This window comes from Dendropsophus ebraccatus, chromosome 4 (assembly GCF_027789765.1).
Source record: "Dendropsophus ebraccatus isolate aDenEbr1 chromosome 4, aDenEbr1.pat, whole genome shotgun sequence".
Taxonomy (NCBI): Eukaryota; Metazoa; Chordata; class Amphibia; order Anura; family Hylidae; genus Dendropsophus; species Dendropsophus ebraccatus.
Genome location: NC_091457.1, coordinates 29029584 through 29049502, shown reverse-complemented (window position 1 = coordinate 29049502; position 19919 = coordinate 29029584). Strand labels below are relative to the sequence as shown.

The following is a 19919-nucleotide window of genomic DNA, read 5'->3' as shown; positions in this document are numbered from 1 at the left end:
ACTATAACACAAGCTATATAAAATGGATATCAGTGTAATTGTACCAACCTGACTAATGACGATAACATGTCATATGTAACGTATAGTAAATGGTGTACAAAAAATGGTGATAAACAGCTGCTAAATTGTTTTTTTTAATTCATATCACATAATTTTAATTAAAAAATTAAGAGTATCACGTGTCCCTCTGAATGGTACCGATGGAAATGTCAACCGATCTTACACAAATATTTTGCTAAATAAAGGCCCCACAATTCACCAGGTCTGTCATGTCTGCGGTTGAATCAGGTGACGCACTGCAGCCACATATGGGGGTTTCTAGAAACACTGGAATAAGGAGAATCAATAGTGAGTGGTATTTCTCAGTATTTGCTGTGTAAGAGGAAAAAAAAAATTTAAATAGAATATCTGCCAAAATAATGAAAATTTTAAAATTTCCCCTCCAACTTGCTTAAATTTCTGCGAAACACCTAAAGGGATAATAGAGATGAGCGAACCGGGTTCGAGTCCATCCGAACCCGAATGTTCGGCATTTGATTAGCGGTGGCTGCTGAAGTTGGATAAAGCCCTAAGGCTATGTGGAAATCATGGATAGTCATTGGCTGTATCCATGTTTTCCATACAACCTTAGAGCTTTATCCAAGGTCAGCAGCCCCCGCACATTCGGGTTCGGATGGACTCTGACCCGAACCCGGTTCGCTAATCTATAATAAAATACTTATAAAATGTTACTTTGAATACTTTGAAGGGTGCAGTTTTTACAGTGGAGGGATATATGGGGGTAACTAACATACAGGGCCCACAAATCCACTTCAGAACTGAACTGATCCCTAATAAAATCAGCTGAAATTTTCATGAAAATTAGAAAAATCACTGCAAAATTTTGAAGCAGTCTAACATCCGAACAAGTAAAAGGACGTTCACCAAATGACGTCACCATAAAGCAGACATGTTGTAGATGAAATAAGTTCATGTGGCATGACTATCTTTCTTAGGAAAAGAGAGTTTTGAATATAAAGAAATGTAAATTTTTCAAATTTTTGCGCAATTTTTTATTTTTTACAAAAAAACTACTGAGTGTATCAACCAAAGTATACCACAAACATAAAGAGGAATATGTCACGAAAAAACAGTCTCAGAATAACCACGATAGTTAAAAGCATTGCAGAGTTATCACAACATAAAGAGAGACAGGTAAGATTTGAAAAATAGGCCCTGGGCATTAAGGCCAAATCAGGCTGAAGAGGCAAGGGGTTAATAAATTCCGGGCCCAGATTATACTCCACCCTGTCAAACGCTTAAGGGCCCTTTGACGGTGCGTGCACACTGAGCAATTCTCGACGAATTCTGCCTGAATTCCGCCATAAAAAGCGGGCGGAATCCGCGTGGAATTCCGCCCGTGTAAATGCAACATTGCTCCTTCCATAGAGAACAATGGGATTTCCGACTGCCCGTGCACACAGAGTAAATTTCCGTGCAGAATCCGTATTCCGCCCAAAGAATGTACATGTCAATTCTTTGGGCGGATTCCACTAGAGGAATCCTATAGAAGTCAATGAGGTTTGAATTCTGCTGGTAATTCCGCTTGCATTCCGCTTGATTTCCGCGCGGATTCCGCTCAAATTCCGCTTAAATTCTGCCAGAGCAGAATAGGCAAGGAATTTCAAGCAGAAATCTTTCAGCTACAATTCCTCGAGAATTGCTCAGTGTGCAAGCACCCTTAGGCTATGTGCACACTGAGCAATTCTCGAGGAATTGTAGCTGAAAGTTTTCAGGCAGAATTCAAGCAGAATTTAAGCCCCCCATTGACTTCTATAGGATTCCTCTAGCAGATCTACAGCAGAAAATTCTGCTCGGAAATTCTGCAGTGTGAACAACAGAGCAGAAAACCCATTGAACACAATGGGACTTTGCTCTGTACATATTTTACGGGAGGAATTTCAAGCTGAATTTAAAGCTGAATTCCTCGCTTTTTCCTCAGTGTGCACATACCCTTAGGGCCCTATTCCACCAACAGATCTGACGACAGATTATCTGCCAAAGATTTGAAGCCAAAACCAGGAACAGACTATAAACAGAGAACAGGTCATAAAGGAAAGACTGGATTTCTCCTCTTTTCAAATCCACTCCTGGGTTTGGCTTCAAATCTTTGGCAGATAATCTGTCGTCAGATCTGTTGGTGGAATAGGGCCTTATCACAGAAAGATTATCTGACAGATTATCTGCCAAAGATTTGAAGCCAAAACCAGGAACAGACTATAAACAGAAATCATGTCATAAAGGAAAGCCTGAGATTTCTCCTCTTTTCAAATCCAGTCCTGGCTTTGGCTTCAAATCTTTGGCAGATAATGTCAGATAATCTTTCTGTGTAAAAGGGCCCTTAGTGGCGTCAATAGAAAGGATGGAGCGAGGTGCCCCCAAATCCGCCTGCAGGCTCCCCATCACCCTTTCAATGTTCATAAACACTGATCTTCCTGGAATAAATCCATTCTGATCTTTACTCAATTTAGTAAAACATTTTTTAGTCCGGCAGCAATCATTTTTGCGAGTATCTTTGCATCTACATTTAGTAGGGATATAGGTCTATATGACCAAACATCCAGGTGATCCTTCCCCTTCAAGATAAGAGTAATACCTACCTCACTCATGGATACAGGTAGCTTTCCCCAGAGTACAGGATTCATGAAATAATTCACCTAAAATGGGTACAAAGAATGCAGCGTACTTTTTATATACCTCGTCCGGGATTCCATCTGAGCCGGGAGCAGATCCAGTTGGAAAAGAATTTATTGCTTTCCGGATCTCTTCCTCGCACAGAGGTCCATCCAAATCCCTTTTTCCACTGCATCCCCCTTCATGACAGCACCATGATTGGAGGTTGCTCCACTGGTCTCTGTAGGGACAGGATACAGAAGAGTATAAAAACCCCTCCCCCAAGCACCTCCCCAGTGGTTCCTGTTCCTACAGAGGGAAGGATGCTGAAGAATCCACTCATGTGGATCCATTGAGCCCAGTTACCAGGAAAAGTGTGGATCAAACAGGGTCATCTGGGCCTCTTTCCTTCCTGACCATGCTGCAGCAGGCAGTGCAGCCTCTGGTGATCCCCTGGGCTTTGGTACAGTCCAGGGGGTCCTGGGCAGTGTCGGACTGGGTACCTTGGGCCCACCAGGGAAACTGATTCTAGGGGCCCACCCTACATACAAAGACACAACCAGCGCCAAACCTTTAACATTAGTACAGCGACTTTGCATAAACCCGTGTATGTTACCAACGATGCATGCACATTGCCAGTCACATATGCAATCGTTTAGTGGCACCATATGCAAACAGCATAGAATGTTTAGAATGTTTTTTTTTTTTTTTAAAGGGAATTTCTCGTCTGCAGAAATTCAGTTCACTGCTGTGTGCTGCATGTTAGCAGGTGAGAACACCCCTTTAAAGAGGATGTACCACCAGGTACATCCTCCTGAATTTAACACACCGATAGAACGGCGCCGTCATGAGGAACCGCGGCCCGGTTCCTGTGTATGGCGCCATTCTATCCAGCGGTACCAGGCCGTGCTGAAGCACTGGAGGTCAACCGGCCCGCCCCCAGTGGGTGGGAATTCCCTGCCCTCTATGAAGAGGCTTCAAATCAAATCATCCGCTGCAGATCCAGTGTGTGTTAAGGCACCCTCAGAACATTTTTTTCATGTGAACAGGAGGACCTAATGCACAAAAAGCATGACATCATATATACACCCACCCAACACACACACACACATATATATATACGCACACACATCACACATGTGTATAACATACAGTGCATGCCATTATATACATTAGTGATGTCACGAAACCCAATTTTTGAGTTTAATACCAATACCAACTTTTTTATTTTGATACTTGATACCATTTCGGTACTTAGCATATAACCCCCATAATAATTCAATATAATGCTGCCCCCCCCCCCCCCCCGACTGCAGATATAATGCTCCCCAATTTTAAGACTGTTCAAAATTGCTGTATTCTGATTGCCATAACTTTTTTAATCTTTCAACCTGTAGGGCTGTCTGAGAGTTATTTTTGTGCACCATGGTCTGCAGCTTTTCGGTACCGTGTTTGCATGTACAGTGGTGCCTTGGATTACGAGCATAATTCGTTCCAGGACCGCGCTTGTATTCCAAATCCACTCTTTTATACCAAAGCAAATTTTCCCATAAGAAATCATAGAAATGCAGACAATTGGTTCCACACCCCCAAAATAATGATTTATTATTCTGAATAACATGTAAAACAGATGAAACAAACATTCAGAAACAGCAGAATATGTGATATTATAAGTTACTGTACAGCAGGCATGTCCAAAGTCCGTCCGGAGGGCCATTTGCGGCCCGCGTTCCGAACTTTTACGGCCCCCCAGGTATCCAGCTTGCTATTATCTGCCTGTGTTATAAAGCATATAGCATGTAGCATGTAAAATGGTCGGCCCTTGCACATGTTCACTTCATCAAATTTGGCACTCTTCGAAAAAAGTTTGGACATGCCTGCTGTACAGTAATGGAGAGGATGGGAAACACAAGGGCGGACAGAGACTGCAGGGAGCATGAAGGAATGAGCAGGGCAGATGTGGGCAAATACATGCAGCACTCTCTGTCCGGGGAGAGAGGGGTTACAGCTATGAAGAGATTACCTCCACAGGCTGACACACAGTATAGTATGTTGGGGGTAGCAGTAGTATGGCGGACACACACACACAGTATAGTATGTTGGGGGTAGCAGTAGTATGGCGGTCACACAGTATAGTATGTTGGGGGTAGCAGTAGTATGGCGGTCACACAGTATAGTATGTTGGGGGTAGCAGTAGTATGGCTGACACACACAGTATAGTATGTTGGGGGTAGCAGTAGTATGGTGGACACACAGTATAGTATGTTGGGGGTAGCAGTAGTATGGCTCACACACACAGTATAGTATGTTGGGGGTAGCAGTAGTATGGCTGACACACAGTATAGTATGTTGGGGGTAGCAGTAGTATGGCTCACACACACAGTATAGTATGTTGGGGGTAGCAGTAGTATGGCTGACACACAGTATAGTATGTTGGGGGTAGCAGTAGTATGGCGGTCACACAGTATAGTATGTTGGGGGTAGCAGTAGTATGGCGGTCACACAGTATAGTATGTTGGGGGTAGCAGTAGTATGGCTGACACACACAGTATAGTATGTTGGGGGTAGCAGTAGTATGGCTGACACACAGTATAGTATGTTGGGGGTAGCAGTAGTATGGTGGACACACAGTATAGTATGTTGGGGGTAGCAGTAGTATGGTGGACACACAGTATAGTATGTTGGGGGTAGCAGTAGTATGGCGGACACACACACACACACACAGTATAGTATGTTGGGGGTAGCAGTAGTATGACTGACACACAGTATAGTATGTTGGGGGTAGCAGTAGTATGGCGTTCACACAGTATAGTATGTTGGGGGTAGCAGTAGTATAGCTCACACACACAATATAATATGTTGGGGGTAGTAGTTGTATGGCGGACACACAGTATAGTATGTTGGGGGTAGCAGTAGTATGGCGGACACACAGTATAGTATGTTGGGGGAAGCAGTAGTATGGCGGACACACACAGTATAGTATGTTGGGGGTAGCAGTAGTATGGCGGACACACAGTATAGTATGTTGGGGATAGCAGTAGTATGGCGGACACACAGTATAGTATGTTGGGGGAAGCAGTAGTATGGCGGACACACACAATATAATATGTTGGGGGTAGCAGTAGTATGGCGGACACACACACACACACACAGTATAGTATGTTGGGGGTAGCAGTAGTATGGCTGACACACACAGTATAGTATGTTGGGGGTAGCTGTAGTATAGCTGACACACACACAGTATAGTATTATGGGGGTAGTACTTGTAGTTGTATGGCTGACACATAGCACTAGCATTGTATATTGAGGATAGTAGTTGTATTGCTGACACATAGCTATACAACTACTATCCCCAATATGCTATACTAGTGCAATGTCAGCCATACAACTACTATCCCCAATATACTATACTAGTGCAATGTCAGCCATACAACTACTATGCACAATATGCTATACTAGTCCTATGGCAGCCATACAACTACTATCCCCAATATACTATACTAGTGCTATGTGAGCCATACAACTACTATCCCCAATATACTATACTAGTGCTATGTCAGCCATACAACTACTATCCCCAATATACTATACTAGTGCTGACACAGCCATACAACTACTATCCCCAATATACTATACTAGTGCTGACACAGCTATACAACTACATGCTGACACATAGGACTAGTATAGTATATTGAGGGTAGTAGTTGTATTGCTGACACATAGGACTAGTATAGTATATTGAGGGTAGTAGTTGTATTGCTGACACATAGCACTAGTATAGTATATTGAGGGTAGTAGTTGTATTGCTGACACATAGCACTAGTATAGTATATTGAGGGTAGTAGTTGTATTGCTGACACATAGCACTAGTATAGTATATTGAGGGTAGTAGTTGTATTGCTGACACATAGGACTAGTATAGTATATTGAGGGTAGTAGTTGTATTGCTGACACATAGGACTAGTATAGTATATTGAGGGTAGTAGTTGTATTGCTGACACATAGCACTAGTATAGTATATTGAGGGTAGTAGTTGTATTGCTGACACATAGCACTAGTATAGTATATTGAGGGTAGTAGTTGTATTGCTGACACATAGCACTGTATAGTATATTGAGGGTAGTAGTTGTATTGCTGACACATAGGACTAGTATAGTATATTGAGGGTAGTAGTTGTATTGCTGACACATAGCACTAGTATAGTATATTGAGGGTAGTAGTTGTATTGCTGACACATAGCACTGTATAGTATATTGAGGGTAGTAGTTGTATTGCTGACACATAGCACTAGTATAGTATATTGAGGGTAGTAGTTGTATTGCTGACACATAGCACTGTATAGTATATTGAGGGTAGTAGTTGTATTGCTGACACATAGCACTAGTATAGTATATTGAGGGTAGTAGTTGTATTGCTGACACATAGCACTAGTATAGTATATTGAGGGTAGTAGTTGTATTGCTGACACATAGCACTAGTATAGTATATTGAGGGTAGTAGTTGTATTGCTGACACATAGGACTAGTATAGTATATTGAGGGTAGTAGTTGTATTGCTGACACATAGCACTAGTATAGTATATTGAGGGTAGTAGTTGTATTGCTGACACATAGCACTGTATAGTATATTGAGGGTAGTAGTTGTATTGCTGACACATAGCACTAGTATAGTATATTGAGGGTAGTAGTTGTATTGCTGACACATAGCACTAGTATAGTATATTGAGGGTAGTAGTTGTATTGCTGACACATAGCACTAGTATAGTATATTGAGGGTAGTAGTTGTATTGCTGACACATAGGACTAGTATAGTATATTGAGGGTAGTAGTTGTATTGCTGACACATAGCACTAGTATAGTATATTGAGGGTAGTAGTTGTATTGCTGACACATAGCACTAGTATAGTATATTGAGGGTAGTAGTTGTATTGCTGACACATAGCACTGTATAGTATATTGAGGGTAGTAGTTGTATTGCTGACACATAGCACTAGTATAGTATATTGAGGGTAGTAGTTGTATTGCTGACACATAGCACTAGTATAGTATATTGGGGGTAGTAGTTGTATTGCTGACACATAGGACTAATATAGTATATTGGGAAAAGTATTAGCTGTAGTGGAGAGAACCTTCACCTCCCAGTTCAGCCCTTACACATTTACACACCATCCTACATAATGTTGACATAACACACATATTTGCACACACATAAGCACACTCACCCTTCATGAAGAGCAGGACAGGTGTGCAGGAGATGTATGTGGAGGGATCAGAGAGCTGCATGGTGTGTGCAGACAATCCCTACTGCCCTCCCCTTCTGTCCCGACCGGAGAGCTGGATACTGGAGGCCTGTCTGCTCTGGGGGAGCTCCACATGCAGAGACATCACCCAGCAGGAGGCCTTCTGTTACAGGCCACCTGTCATAGCTGCTACAGGGGGCCCTCTCCCCTCCGGCTGTGTCCCCACTGAGCAGCCAGAGAGGAGGAGGTGGGGGAGGGGCCGGGAGAGGAGAGAGACACCGCGCTCCACATTACACTGCTGCCTGTCACCATGGTCACTGCCCGGCCCATACACCTCACTATACAGAGGCAGTGACCAGGTGACAGGACTCTGCAGCTGCAGGGAGAAATGTACGGCATATGGGGCCTTGAGCAAATAAACGGGAAGCCTCCTGTTAAGGGGCCCACCAATAGGGAGTAAGGGGGAGGGGCCCACCGGGGGTTTCCCCGGCTCCCCGGTGGCCCAGTCCGAGGCTGGTCCTGGGTATAAGAAAACCTGGCATCATTGGCATTCCAGCTCCAGTCTGAGGTTGGAGTAATGTCAGGTGACTCAGTTCCAGGGGAACCTGGATGTGAGGTTGTTGAGAACTGATGGTTCCTGATCAATATGGAGAGCGTGCAGGTCCTCTTTAAAATTAGCTTCCTACAGCTCCTCTGCCTCTGTGTCTCCTCTGTATGCTGCCAGCATAGACTCAAGCCAGCGGTCTGAACTCACAGTTCCCTTGCAGCGCCTGGTGCAGTGAGTAGGGCTTTTTAGCCCAAATATATGGTCATGTTAACTTGTATATTTCTATGGTAGAGTAAGGCCAAAAGTCTAACTCTAGGTTAAGTTCTAAAGGTCTGTAATCCCTGCTCAGTAGTGTCATACATAAAACAATTGTGTGAATCAGGTGTTGACCTAGTATTGGGGAAGAAAATTTGTTCCATTAGGGTACAAACACACAGGACGTATACGCAGCGAGTTTCTCGCTGCATAAACGCAGTGAAACTCTCTGCGTATCCTGTCCTGGTTTAGTCAGTGGCAGACAAAACTGCAGCAGGGATGAAGATCCCTGCTGTGATTTTTGTCTGCAGTCCGCCCCGTTAACCCCCCCAGCCGCCGGAGCATATACTTTACCTGATCCCGGCCCCGGCTTGCTCTGGGGGTCCCGGGGGCTTCAGCAAGCCGGAGCGGGGACCAGGTAAAGTATAAACTCCAGCTGCCCCGATGCCCCCCGCAGCCCCGATTAGCCAGCTGCACCAATCGAACTCATTCCCCCCCCCCCCGCAGCCCCGATTGCCCGGCGATCGGAGCTACGGGGGGCCATCTGGGCGGCCTGGGGCTGCGGGCGATGTGCGGCTGGGGGCGATCGGGGCTGCAGGGGGCCAAGCATACATTACCTGATCCTGGCTCCTGCTTGCTTCGGCGGCTCCCGTGCGGGCCGTGAAGACACCGGGAGCCCCGAAGCAAGCAGGAGCGGGGACCCGGTAATGTATAATGTCCGGCGGCTGGGGCGGGCTGCAGACAAACTCGCAGCAGGGATGTACATCCCTTCTGCGATTTTGTCTGCCATTGAATACTCGCTGCGAATACGCCGTGTATGTTTGTACCCTTATTAAGAATAAAATATCCTATGACCAGCCAGGCAGCAGTGAGTCCTCACCTGTGGTTCCTCCTTCTAATTACCCTCATGTGGTACAAATCCCCTCACCTGATTCTAGCTCTAAGCTGGAGGAAGGTGAATGTTTGTCAGATGTTAATTCTGTTGGGCTGTGTTCATACTGCATCACTTAATTGCAGTGCTGCATCATTTCATTACAGTGAGGGTGGGTTCACACTGCCTTTTTGCAATCCGTTTAACGGATCCGTTTTTTGTTTTTTTTTAAAGGACAAAAAAAGTGTCAGCAACTTTTGTGTCCGTCAAAAAAAGGATCCGTTTTGATCCGATTTTTTTATAATGGAAGTCAATGGAAAAACGGATGCACACAACTGCATCCGTTTTTCATCCGTTTTTTTTTTTTTTTTCAAAAAGGATGAAAAAGAACTCCAAGCGTGCGAACATACCTTTGAGCCATGTTCACACATGCATTTTTTTTTTTTGCATTACTATGTTACTTAATTGCAGTAATTTATCCATTAGTGCAATGAAACTCCAACATATGTGAACATACCCTAAGCAAAAGTAACGTCTACTTGACTTGGCTGATTGTGGGTATCTTATCAAATCTGTAAAAGAGGTAAAAGGTTGTGTATTACTGAGATGGATAGTAAGACAACCTGCAGCCTAGCCGCCCTGCTTGAATCCAATAACAGCTGAACTTAGTAACTCTAAGCAGGACTGGGTAAACCTGCCACGCTTTTAACCAGGGCTGTAGGAAAGAAGATGCAAGGCTGCTTGTTGCAATTACCATAAAATCATCATAGCAGGCTTGGTGGTACAATATATTTGGCAAGAGAACAACTCAAGAAATCTATTCCTCTTAAGGGTACAAACACACACACCGTATACGCAGCGTATTTACTTCTGCGATACGCAGCAGATTAGATCTAAATAACTGAACACAGCATCAAATCTGCTGCAGATCTGCTGTGTATACGGTGTGTGTGTTTGTACCCTTAGGGTACAAACCCACACACCGTATACACAGCAGATACGCAGCAAAAACGCAGCAGATTTGAAGCAGATTTGGTGGTGCAGATTTGATGCTGTCCAGTTATTTAGATCTAATCTGCTGCGTATTTGTTGCGTATTTGCTGCGTATCGCAGCAGTAAATAAGCTGCGTATACGGTGTGTGGGTTTATACCCTTAAGGTACAAACACACACACACCGTATACGCAGCGTATTTACTGCTGCGATACGCAGCAGATACGCAGAAGATTAGATCTGAACTGAACACCGCATCAAATCTGCTGCAGATCTACTGCGTATACGGTGTGTTTGTACCCTAAGGGTGCCTCCACACGTACCGTATTGCTGCGAGTTTCTCGCACATAAATCCAGTGATACTGATTGCTATCAAGTCAATGTATGTGTATTCTCACTGCGTGTTCGGTGCGATTTTTACATGCGATTTTTGATTTTCACAGGCAAGTTTTCACAAGCTGTGTTTTTTTTTTTGTGCGTATCGCTGCGTTTTTGGTGCGATTTTTACATTTCAGTTTTGATTTTCACATGAAAATAATGTAAAAGCGCAGCAATACGGTACGTGTGAAGGCACCCATATGGTACGTTTAAAGGCACCCTTAAAGGTAACCACTTGGTTCCTAGCAGAGGCCTCAGCTGAGTCCATCAGTGCTGAAGTTCAATGGCATGTATTGCCTAGATTGTGTCTCCCTGAGTAGAGCTAGATACTGTTTGTTTTTGTTTTTTTAAATGTTGTTCTTATGCTGCCATGCTAATACACACATTTAGTGTCCTGCCTTACACCCATTTGATGTCATGCCTTTGGTGTCAGGCACTTGGCATCATACTTTTACATGCCATGGTGACATGCACTAAATGACCTGCTTTTATGTGCACTGAGTGACCTGTGTTACAGGATTTGAGTGAGCTGCTTTGCAGCAAGGCCTTTTTGACATAGACAACAATAGACAGGGACTGTCCTCTTATTTAAAAAAAAAAAAAAAAAATGTAAAACATCACTGCAGCTTCCTTCTATCACCACAGGCGGAACAGGGAGTCTCTGAAGTTTTATTCCCTATAGTAGGTTTAAACCAAGCAAAATTTCAAGTGACAATTCCCTTTAAGTCTGATGTACACACGAATTCTGTATGGGAGGCCTTTTGGCTCTAACTTTGGAGGACAGTTTGTCTAGAAATGGCCCATCCCCTTAAAGTGGTTGTCCAGCAAAAATCTTTTTCTTTCAAATCTACTGATATCAGAAAGTTACATAGATTTGTCATTTACTTCTATTAAAAAATCTCAAGTCTTCCACTACTTATTAGCTACTGTATGTCATGCAGGAAATGTTTTATTTTCAGTCTGACACAGTGCTCTCTGCTGACATCTCTGGCTGAAACAGGAACTTTGTTCTCTATGAATCCCTGTAGAAAACCTCTCCTGCTCTGGACAGTTCCTGTCTCCGCCAGAGATGTCAGCAGAGAGCACTGTCAGACTGAAAATAAAACATTTCCTGCATGACATACAGCAGCTAATAAGTATGGGGAGACTTGAGATTTTTTTTTTAATAGAAGTACATTAAAAATCTATATAACTTTCTGACACCAGTTGATTTAAAAGAGATTTTTGCTGGACAACCCCTTTAAAGGAGAAGTCCGGCCAAAATTAATTTTTGATATGTTATTACTTATGGAAAGTTATACATATTTCTAATGTACATTAATGATGGGAAATGCACATATAGGGCTATTTCCCTTAATTTAGTAGGTGTTAGAATTCTCTCAGATACAGTGACAAATAATTCCTATGTAGAAGTCTATGGGACTTTATTGTTTCTATGGATTTCTATGTAAAGTAATGGAATGTAGTGTACAGTATGCTTTATTGAATGAATACATCTATGGAATACTTTGGGGAGCAAAGTATTCTGACTCCCCGCCTGGCCGCCGCTCCCCCCCCCCCCCCCCCCCCACACACACACATCCTGGTGTCAGCATTGATGCATCGGGAGCCAGTATGTGTGGGGGGAGAGCGGCGGCCAGGCGGGGAGTCAGCCCTGGGATAGGGGGGAGGTTCCCCGGATCCTGGAAGGAGGAGGGAGGAGCGCTCCTGTGTGATGAGTGGCTCCCCCCTGCGGCAGGCAAGTGATAGCCATAACCCAGCTACTGCTCCCATCACCTGCTCATACTATGAGCAGATGATGGGAGCAGTAGTTCAGTGTATATAGTCCGGATCGGCGGGCTTACTGTGATATCCTAATGTACTGATTGAATACATTTATGCAATACTTTGGGGAGCAAGGACACTTGCTCCCCAAAGTATTACTTCATTCAATAAAGCACTGTACACTACATTCCATTACTTTACATAGAAATCCATAGAAACAATAAAGTCCCATAGACTTCTACATATAGAGCGCCCCCTGCTGGACACTCCATAGGAATTACACCTTTTGTCGTGACGTCACTGTATCTGAGAGAATTCTAACACTTCCTGATCTACTAAATTAAGTGAAATAGCCCTATATGAGCATTTCCCATAAGTAATGTACATTAGAAATTTGTATAACTTTCCATAAGTAATAACATATCAAATTAATTTTGGCTGTACTTCTCCTTTAAGAAAACACAAGCATTATGTGTGACTATCATGATTGTTTTATGATGCACTGTCCTGTGTATGTCTCTAAAGAACTACACTATATTTGGCCATTCTACACTATATTTGGCCATTCTATCTCTTGTCCTGTTTTCTGTGGGTTTGTGAAGATAATGGTTACACTTTAAGTAGTTTAACAAATGTATGCTGCACAGCAAAAGCAAAATGGAGACCGTACTCCAGTTTCCTGATTCTTCCCGATCTCCTTCATAGTCTCTGTAGTCCTGAAGGAAATCTATAATCACATACATATTCCATCAACTCTGAAAATAACGGATCTGTATTGGGGGTTGAAGGAAAATCTGTCCTTTTCAGTTCAGTGCATACTACTTAGAATATCCCCAGCTCTGAAGATAGTCATACAGTTGCTGGGAGAGATGCTAATTTCGCACTGTTTTTCAGACTTTCTTAGGCTCAGTCTTCCCTAAATGGGAGATGATGCTACTCTTTCTCCCCTTACTTCCACAGGTGTTGAGGGAAGTTAGCAGGTTTTCAGCCAGGGGGATTCTCATAGCTCTGTTCTGGCCGAAAAGAAAAAAAAAATTCCAGTGCTGGAACATAAACTACCTCTTCCATCTGCTTAGAATATTGGAGGAAGTTACTTCCTGGTGTGGGAATAATCAACTAGATATAAGTTGCCCAGATAAAGTAACCTTCTCTTCCTGGCTTTAAATACAGTTCTCCAGGCACTGACCTCTAGACCCTGAGAACCCCTCAGTGATATTACTAAAACATCTATATCACAGGGCAGCTTTTCTGGTATTACATCTGCCAGGAGAATAGGGGATATCTGGATCTTTCAGACAGAGAACAAATTCTTAAAGTGACAATGTCACCCCCTTTTTACATTTTGACTGCTCTCCACAGGTGGAAAGGGTAAATGTTTCAGCTTTCATTATTTTATATTAGTCATGGTGCTTGTTCTGGTAAAAAGTGGTTTTTATTGGTATATGTGAGTGGGGCTTCGTGGGTTTAGAGCCACTTAGCCCAGCCCCCATCTGTGACATCATCACCACATAGGCCCCACCCCCTCAGCAGCCATTGAAAGGGCCAGCCTAAAGATCTAGGCCCCACCCCCTAGATTGACCCACACCAATGGGCTCCTAAGGGGGTGTGACCTATAAGGCAATGACGTCACGGATGGGGGCAGGTGATGTGGCGCATTAGACTAAGCCACGCCCCTTTGCAGTAACAAGTGGATAAAAGTTTTAGTTTTTTTTACAAGAACAAGCACAATGATTAACAATCTGAAATAAGGTATGGAGACAGCTAAACTAGTAATTTAAACGTTTTTAATGATGTAAAAAAAGACAAAATGGGGTGACAGTGTCACTCTAAAGGTTCTAGATGTCATGATCATTCATCTAAATCCTAAATTGTGGTGGTTTTCCACAAGAATCAGGAGATCATTCCCTCTTCCTCTTATAAATCCTCAGCAAGGAGGCAGAGAGGGGATTTCATTGTTTGGATGATATAATTTTTCATTATATAGCAGTCTCTAACTCTTGGGGGTAGATGACTGTCTGTTTTTTCAATGTCAATAGGACAAATAGGTGCAGATAGGTCTCTTAGACCATTGGGAGGAAATCCTGTATAAGGTTTTCTTCAATCAATAGTCGGCTAATAGAGATTGCACCTTTGGACACCAGGTCCTACAGCCTCTCTTCGCACCCTAGAAGCCACTAATTTGGTATGTCTCCAATCATGGTGCTGTCATGAAGGGGGATGGAGTGGAAATATAAAATTACTTACTGGTAATTCACTTTCCACTAATCCTTCATGACAGCACCAGGGCATTCCCTCCCTATAGATATGGTTATTTCTAATAGTACTCTGTAGTTATAATTTGGAAACCACTGGGGAGGTGCTTGGGAAGGGGCTTTTATACTCTTCTGTATCCTATCCCTACAGAGACCAGTGGAGCAACCTCCAATCATGGTGCTGTCATGAAGGATTAGTGGAAAGTGAATTACCGGTAAGTAATATATTATATTATTGCAGGTCAGTCCCTACAGTAACTTGTATCCTGAGCCTCATCGCTCTAGAATTATCTAGACAAGCATATGTCTGACTTGTTAGTGATGCTGCTTTATATTCTGAGATCGGGCTACAGTTACTAGAAATACAATAGTAGAGTAAGTGCTGCAGCATGTGGTAACATTAAAACCTTATACATTCTTTGTCTTTTTCTTATTCCCTTTAGGGCTTCCTGCAGATCCCAAAAGTCTACACCACTTCTTGAAGAGGTTAGATTTCCAATCAGCTATGAAAGGTGACTCGTAACGCAATTCAATATCTACGAGTTTTAAACTAAACTTGTTACAGAAGTTGCTAGGGTAAGGGACACATCTGCAGTGAAGCTGGCTAGTGTGTGTGTGTGTGTGTGGGGGGGGGGGGGGGGGGGTATCCAGCGCTACAAAAACATGGCCACTTTTCCTATTTGCCTCTTGGTGAATCTGGGTGCCCGAACCTGTGAGCGGGCGTAAGTCATGATAAATGAGGACTTGGAGGGAGGTCATGTCTCCTCCCCGCCTGCCCATTGGGCAAGTGGGGGGGATGCAGCAGGCCTATTCCAGGGAGAAGGGGCAAATCTGTGCCTTCTCCCTGGCATATGCCCCTTCTGGACCCTTTGTAAATGTCCCCTTTGGTGGTCAACTCCCTTTACCTTGGGAAATTAGACGCTGCCCTAGGGATACCTGGCAAACGTGGATACAGCCTTAGGCTGTAGCTATGTTTTTCCTAGCACCCCAAGGGCAGCATCCAGTTTATCCAGACATTGGAGTTCAATACCAAGGATTTTGGTTTGGCCACTCTTCTGTTTGTCAGTATATCTAGGCTGGCTGCTCAGGTCTCACACTTTCTTGCTCGCGCGCTCAGCAGAAATGGGTTGCTTAGGCAGACTGTAACATGCTCCAAATGATGACTTAAAGTCTCGTTCGTCTGAATCACTGTGAAGAATACACATAGCATGGTGGAGTTCTGATGGCGCTTGGCTATTTCTGTGTCGTTTTTTTAAAATCTTTCTATACAGTCTAATGCGGTGTCTGTCTTCTGCAGGGTGAACATGGCTTTGGATGCCCTCCAGAACATGGTAAGAATGAAGCTGCATGAATCTTGCCTGTAGTCTGAGCAACTTCCCTTTATGATGAAACCTGCACATGTCCGACCTCCTGTATGGTGCCAGAGCCTGAAAAGGTGAACCCACTGGTACCATCAGTAGGAGAGGAAGGATGCAATGTTCCAGCAGGAACGGTCTGACGGGGTTGCCTTTATTTTCTGCTCTACTATGCAATGTTCACTAAAAGCTGTGCTGACATAAGCTACTGCTGTGTTTTAACTGTGCTCTAATTTTACAGGTACACTGAATCTGGCCTGACTCTCTACCAGGTAATTTACTATGGTGTGTATTGATCTATGAGTCAAAATCTGAAACCTGTGATGACTTCTATTACCGCCCCAGTCTGATATTTGGTGACTGACTGGTAAAATACTGACTTTCTCTAGAAGTCCACACTAAACTTTATTAGAGTACAGTGCAATGCTAAATGTGTCTGTCATTGCAGGCCTACTGGAGAACGAGCCTGGACCCCTATGTATCAGGTAACTATACAGCACCCTGTACTGAGCATGAGGCTGCAATGATGAGGCAAACTAGCTCACTTTGATAACACAATGAAAATGTGTGAACTCCTGAGCAGCTTCTCTTCAGTCTCTGCTTTATAGCTGATGTGTAAATCTAATCACAGTATCTCCTGCAGGACACCAATGACCTGAGAACAGGGTGGCTTTGTTGAAGGTTAAATCTCAGATTATCTTATTGGTAAGTTTCACAACCTTCACTTTTAGGTAGCATACTAGTTGTGGTGTGCCAACTTAAATTACACTATCCACAGGATAGGGTAAAACATGATTATGGGGGTCCAACTGCTGGGAATTGGCTGGCCCCTCCATAGGTATGACCCTTAAAGCCATATCTGACAGTTACTCTTAATATTTAAGGTGTACAAGATGTATAAGTATGCATCTTCTTACAAGTCCCCCACCAAACCCTGTGGATTACTGCAGCTAAGTACTAGATCTATTTTGGCTCTGCAGATTTGTAGCTGTTACTGTGGCAAAACTCTTCACATGTCAAGTTTTTATCGTCTGAGTGTTCAGCCATGGATCAGAGGAATGAATAGGGAGATGTGCCCCATAGACTTTTATAGCTTTCATAGACTTTTATTGTGACAAATCATTGCAATATATCCAGTGCCATCTCACAGTACCCCAAAGGCCCCACTCCAGCTGAGATGATGATTACAATCTAATGGAATCTCGTTCGTCTGAAAAGTTCTGATGAGCGCTATGGTTTCTGACAGACTGGAGGCTAGAACAATGTCTCCAATGGCTGTTTCTGTGGAGTTATTTTTATAATACCTGCTCTCCTCCTTTTCAGGGTTGGGGATGACTGCAACAGTGGACAAGATTTGCTTTCTGGTACGTAATTTTTATATGGTTTAAGGTTAAGACGTTTGAATAGTTTATAAGTGGTGCACACATACAGGCTTATTGCCAAATACTACAGTCTTGTACATGAACTGCTAGTGAGTCTTCTGCTCCTGTTGACTTAAATGGGAACGGCTAAAATAGTATTAAAAAGTGTTGGTAGAAAGTCAGTTTTTTATTTTGTGATCAGATGCTGTGCTGAACCCTTTGTTAAACTCCTGTGTTAAGTGCTGTTCCATCGTGGCTCATACATGTGACTTTTACTAGCCAAGTGAACATACACTTGACTGATGCTGTGATTTTGATCGATGTTTTTGGCAGTTTTCCTATGCTTTAAGCAGGGCTGTCTTGCTGATGGAAGGTCAAGTTTCATTTTGAAAACTTGTCTCCACTAGGTTGGGGTCTTCTCTCTAACATGTAGATTATGGAGACTTTAAAGGGGACACCGTGATGAATAATCCACTATACCTTGAGCTGGCACAAGTGTTGGCTATGACAAGGACCGTCGCTATTCTGATGAGATCCCCTGAATTGTAGAATTTAGGTTTTATATAAGTCTTCCACAGATTAATAAATTGTACTCATTCCTTTGTAGGTCGTTATGTCAGCACTTTTGGTAAGTATCACTTCAGTGTATAACCTGTTTCCATTTTGCTGCACTATGATGATCTTGTATACCGCCCCAGTCTGATGTCTGTGACTGACTGGTAACTTCTGAGCTGCTGCACTGTCACTTTCTTGGTTCTAAATGGCACTCTGGCTTTTCTGGAGTAACCACTTATTTCTTACAGCTTTTTTTGTGGTGCTGAATAAATCTGAACTTTGTGCATTGACCAGAAGCCTCCAAGACAGAGTGAAATGACCTTGCCTGGAAAATATGTAGAATATATTAAATGACACTGTATACAGGAGATGTGTATGTATTTATGTCTGTAACATAATAAAGCTGAAATCACACTTATAACTTGTTGAGTCATTGAGTTTGGGCGGGAAGACTGTTCTGATTCAGTCTGTCAGAGTAACTGGGAACTTATAAAGGCCTGCATACCAGTTTTCTGGCAAATTACACTTTTGTAAGTTTAGTTTTGCTTAAACTTGCAACCTTTCTGGGAAGTTGGGTTAACATTGGTTTGTATCTTGAGCTTACTGCAACTAATGGCAAGAGTGCTTTGAATGTGTTTGAATTGAATTGAGGTGAAAACGCTTGCAATTTTCATTTTTACAAATTGCCCTTGATTCCAGAGTGATGTACATATAGGAAAACAGGATTAAAGTTAAAGTGACTGTACCCACAATCTGACCCCCCCCCCCCTCCCCCCAAAACCTACATTCGGATAGCTGCTTTTAATTCAAGTTCTGTCCTGGGGTCTGTTCAGCAGGTGATGCAGTTATTGTCCTAAAACACCTTTAAACTTGCAGCCCTGTGCCCAAGGGGAGTATCTGTGCCCTAACTTTGCACCAACCCTCCGTCCCTCCTCCCCAACCTCTTCATCATTTAGGAATGCCACTGGAACATTTTCTCCTGTCTGAACATTGCACAGGTGTCTTAACGATCCAGCCCATGTGCCGGGCTGACACAGGTGAGGAATAGGAGGCAATCTGCCTGGAGCATTCCTAATGATGAGGAGGGACAGAGGTTGTGCCGCCTAATGCATACACAATCTAAGCCCCGACCTTTGGGCACGGGGCTGCCAGTTTTTAAATTTTTTTTTTTTTTTTTTTTTTTTTTTTTTTTTTTTTTTTTTTACATATCGTGGATTAAAAGCAGCTATCTGAAGGTAGAAGCGGTTTGGGGGGGGGGGGGGCCTGGGGTCAGATTGTGGGTACAGAGTCTCTTTAATCTATTATGGTACATAGAGTTAAAGTCTTGTGGGCAGGGTGCTCCCTCTGTTTCCAATGGTAAGTAGTGAAGGACTTTGATTGCATCGGATCACATTTTGGACACTCAGAGGAACCCCTTTAAAAAAAGAAAAAAAATAAATTAAAAAAAAAAAGCTACTTTCTTTCTAAAACTTTGAAAATTCTGAGAACCATACAGTCCTTATTCAATCACATAGTAACATAGTAAATAAGGCTGAAAGAAGACAAGAGTCCATCAGGTTCAACCTAGGAAAACCCTACTGTGTTGATCTAGGGGAAGGCAAAACCCCCCACGAGGCAGACGACAACAGTCCCACCACAGGGAGAACCCCCACCACAGGGAAATCTAATGCCCATAACTTGTAATATATTTTTAAAGAA

The 19919-nt window shown here is 43.2% G+C and overlaps 2 long non-coding RNA genes and 4 other non-coding genes across 7 annotated transcripts; 5 read left to right on the top strand and 1 right to left on the bottom strand.

Annotated features, from left to right (window-relative positions):
• Nucleotides 1-150: 150 nt before the first annotated feature.
• LOC138789533 (uncharacterized) lies at nt 151-8249 on the bottom strand. The gene is made up of 3 exons (XR_011362732.1): nt 7874-8249; nt 2737-2893; nt 151-327 (listed from the first exon to the last, which is right to left on the bottom strand). It is a non-coding gene; the product is annotated as an uncharacterized lncRNA (long non-coding RNA).
• On the top strand, nt 8170-18642 carry LOC138789532 (uncharacterized). 2 transcript variants are annotated; one of them, XR_011362730.1, is made up of 9 exons: nt 8170-8669; nt 15394-15462; nt 16248-16281; nt 16547-16577; nt 16754-16790; nt 16949-17010; nt 17629-17669; nt 18274-18294; nt 18470-18642. It is a non-coding gene; the product is annotated as an uncharacterized lncRNA (long non-coding RNA). The 2 variants fall into 2 exon arrangements; XR_011362731.1 differs by having other exon boundaries at nt 8243-8281.
• On the top strand, nt 16328-16454 carry LOC138790418 (small nucleolar RNA SNORD22). The gene has a single exon (XR_011363075.1). It is a non-coding gene; the product is annotated as a small nucleolar RNA SNORD22 (small nucleolar RNA).
• LOC138790415 (small nucleolar RNA SNORD31) lies at nt 16619-16690 on the top strand. The gene has a single exon (XR_011363072.1). It is a non-coding gene; the product is annotated as a small nucleolar RNA SNORD31 (small nucleolar RNA).
• On the top strand, nt 16824-16889 carry LOC138790411 (small nucleolar RNA SNORD29). The gene has a single exon (XR_011363068.1). It is a non-coding gene; the product is annotated as a small nucleolar RNA SNORD29 (small nucleolar RNA).
• On the top strand, nt 18334-18402 carry LOC138790413 (small nucleolar RNA SNORD31). The gene has a single exon (XR_011363070.1). It is a non-coding gene; the product is annotated as a small nucleolar RNA SNORD31 (small nucleolar RNA).
• Nucleotides 18643-19919: the final 1277 nt, after the last annotated feature.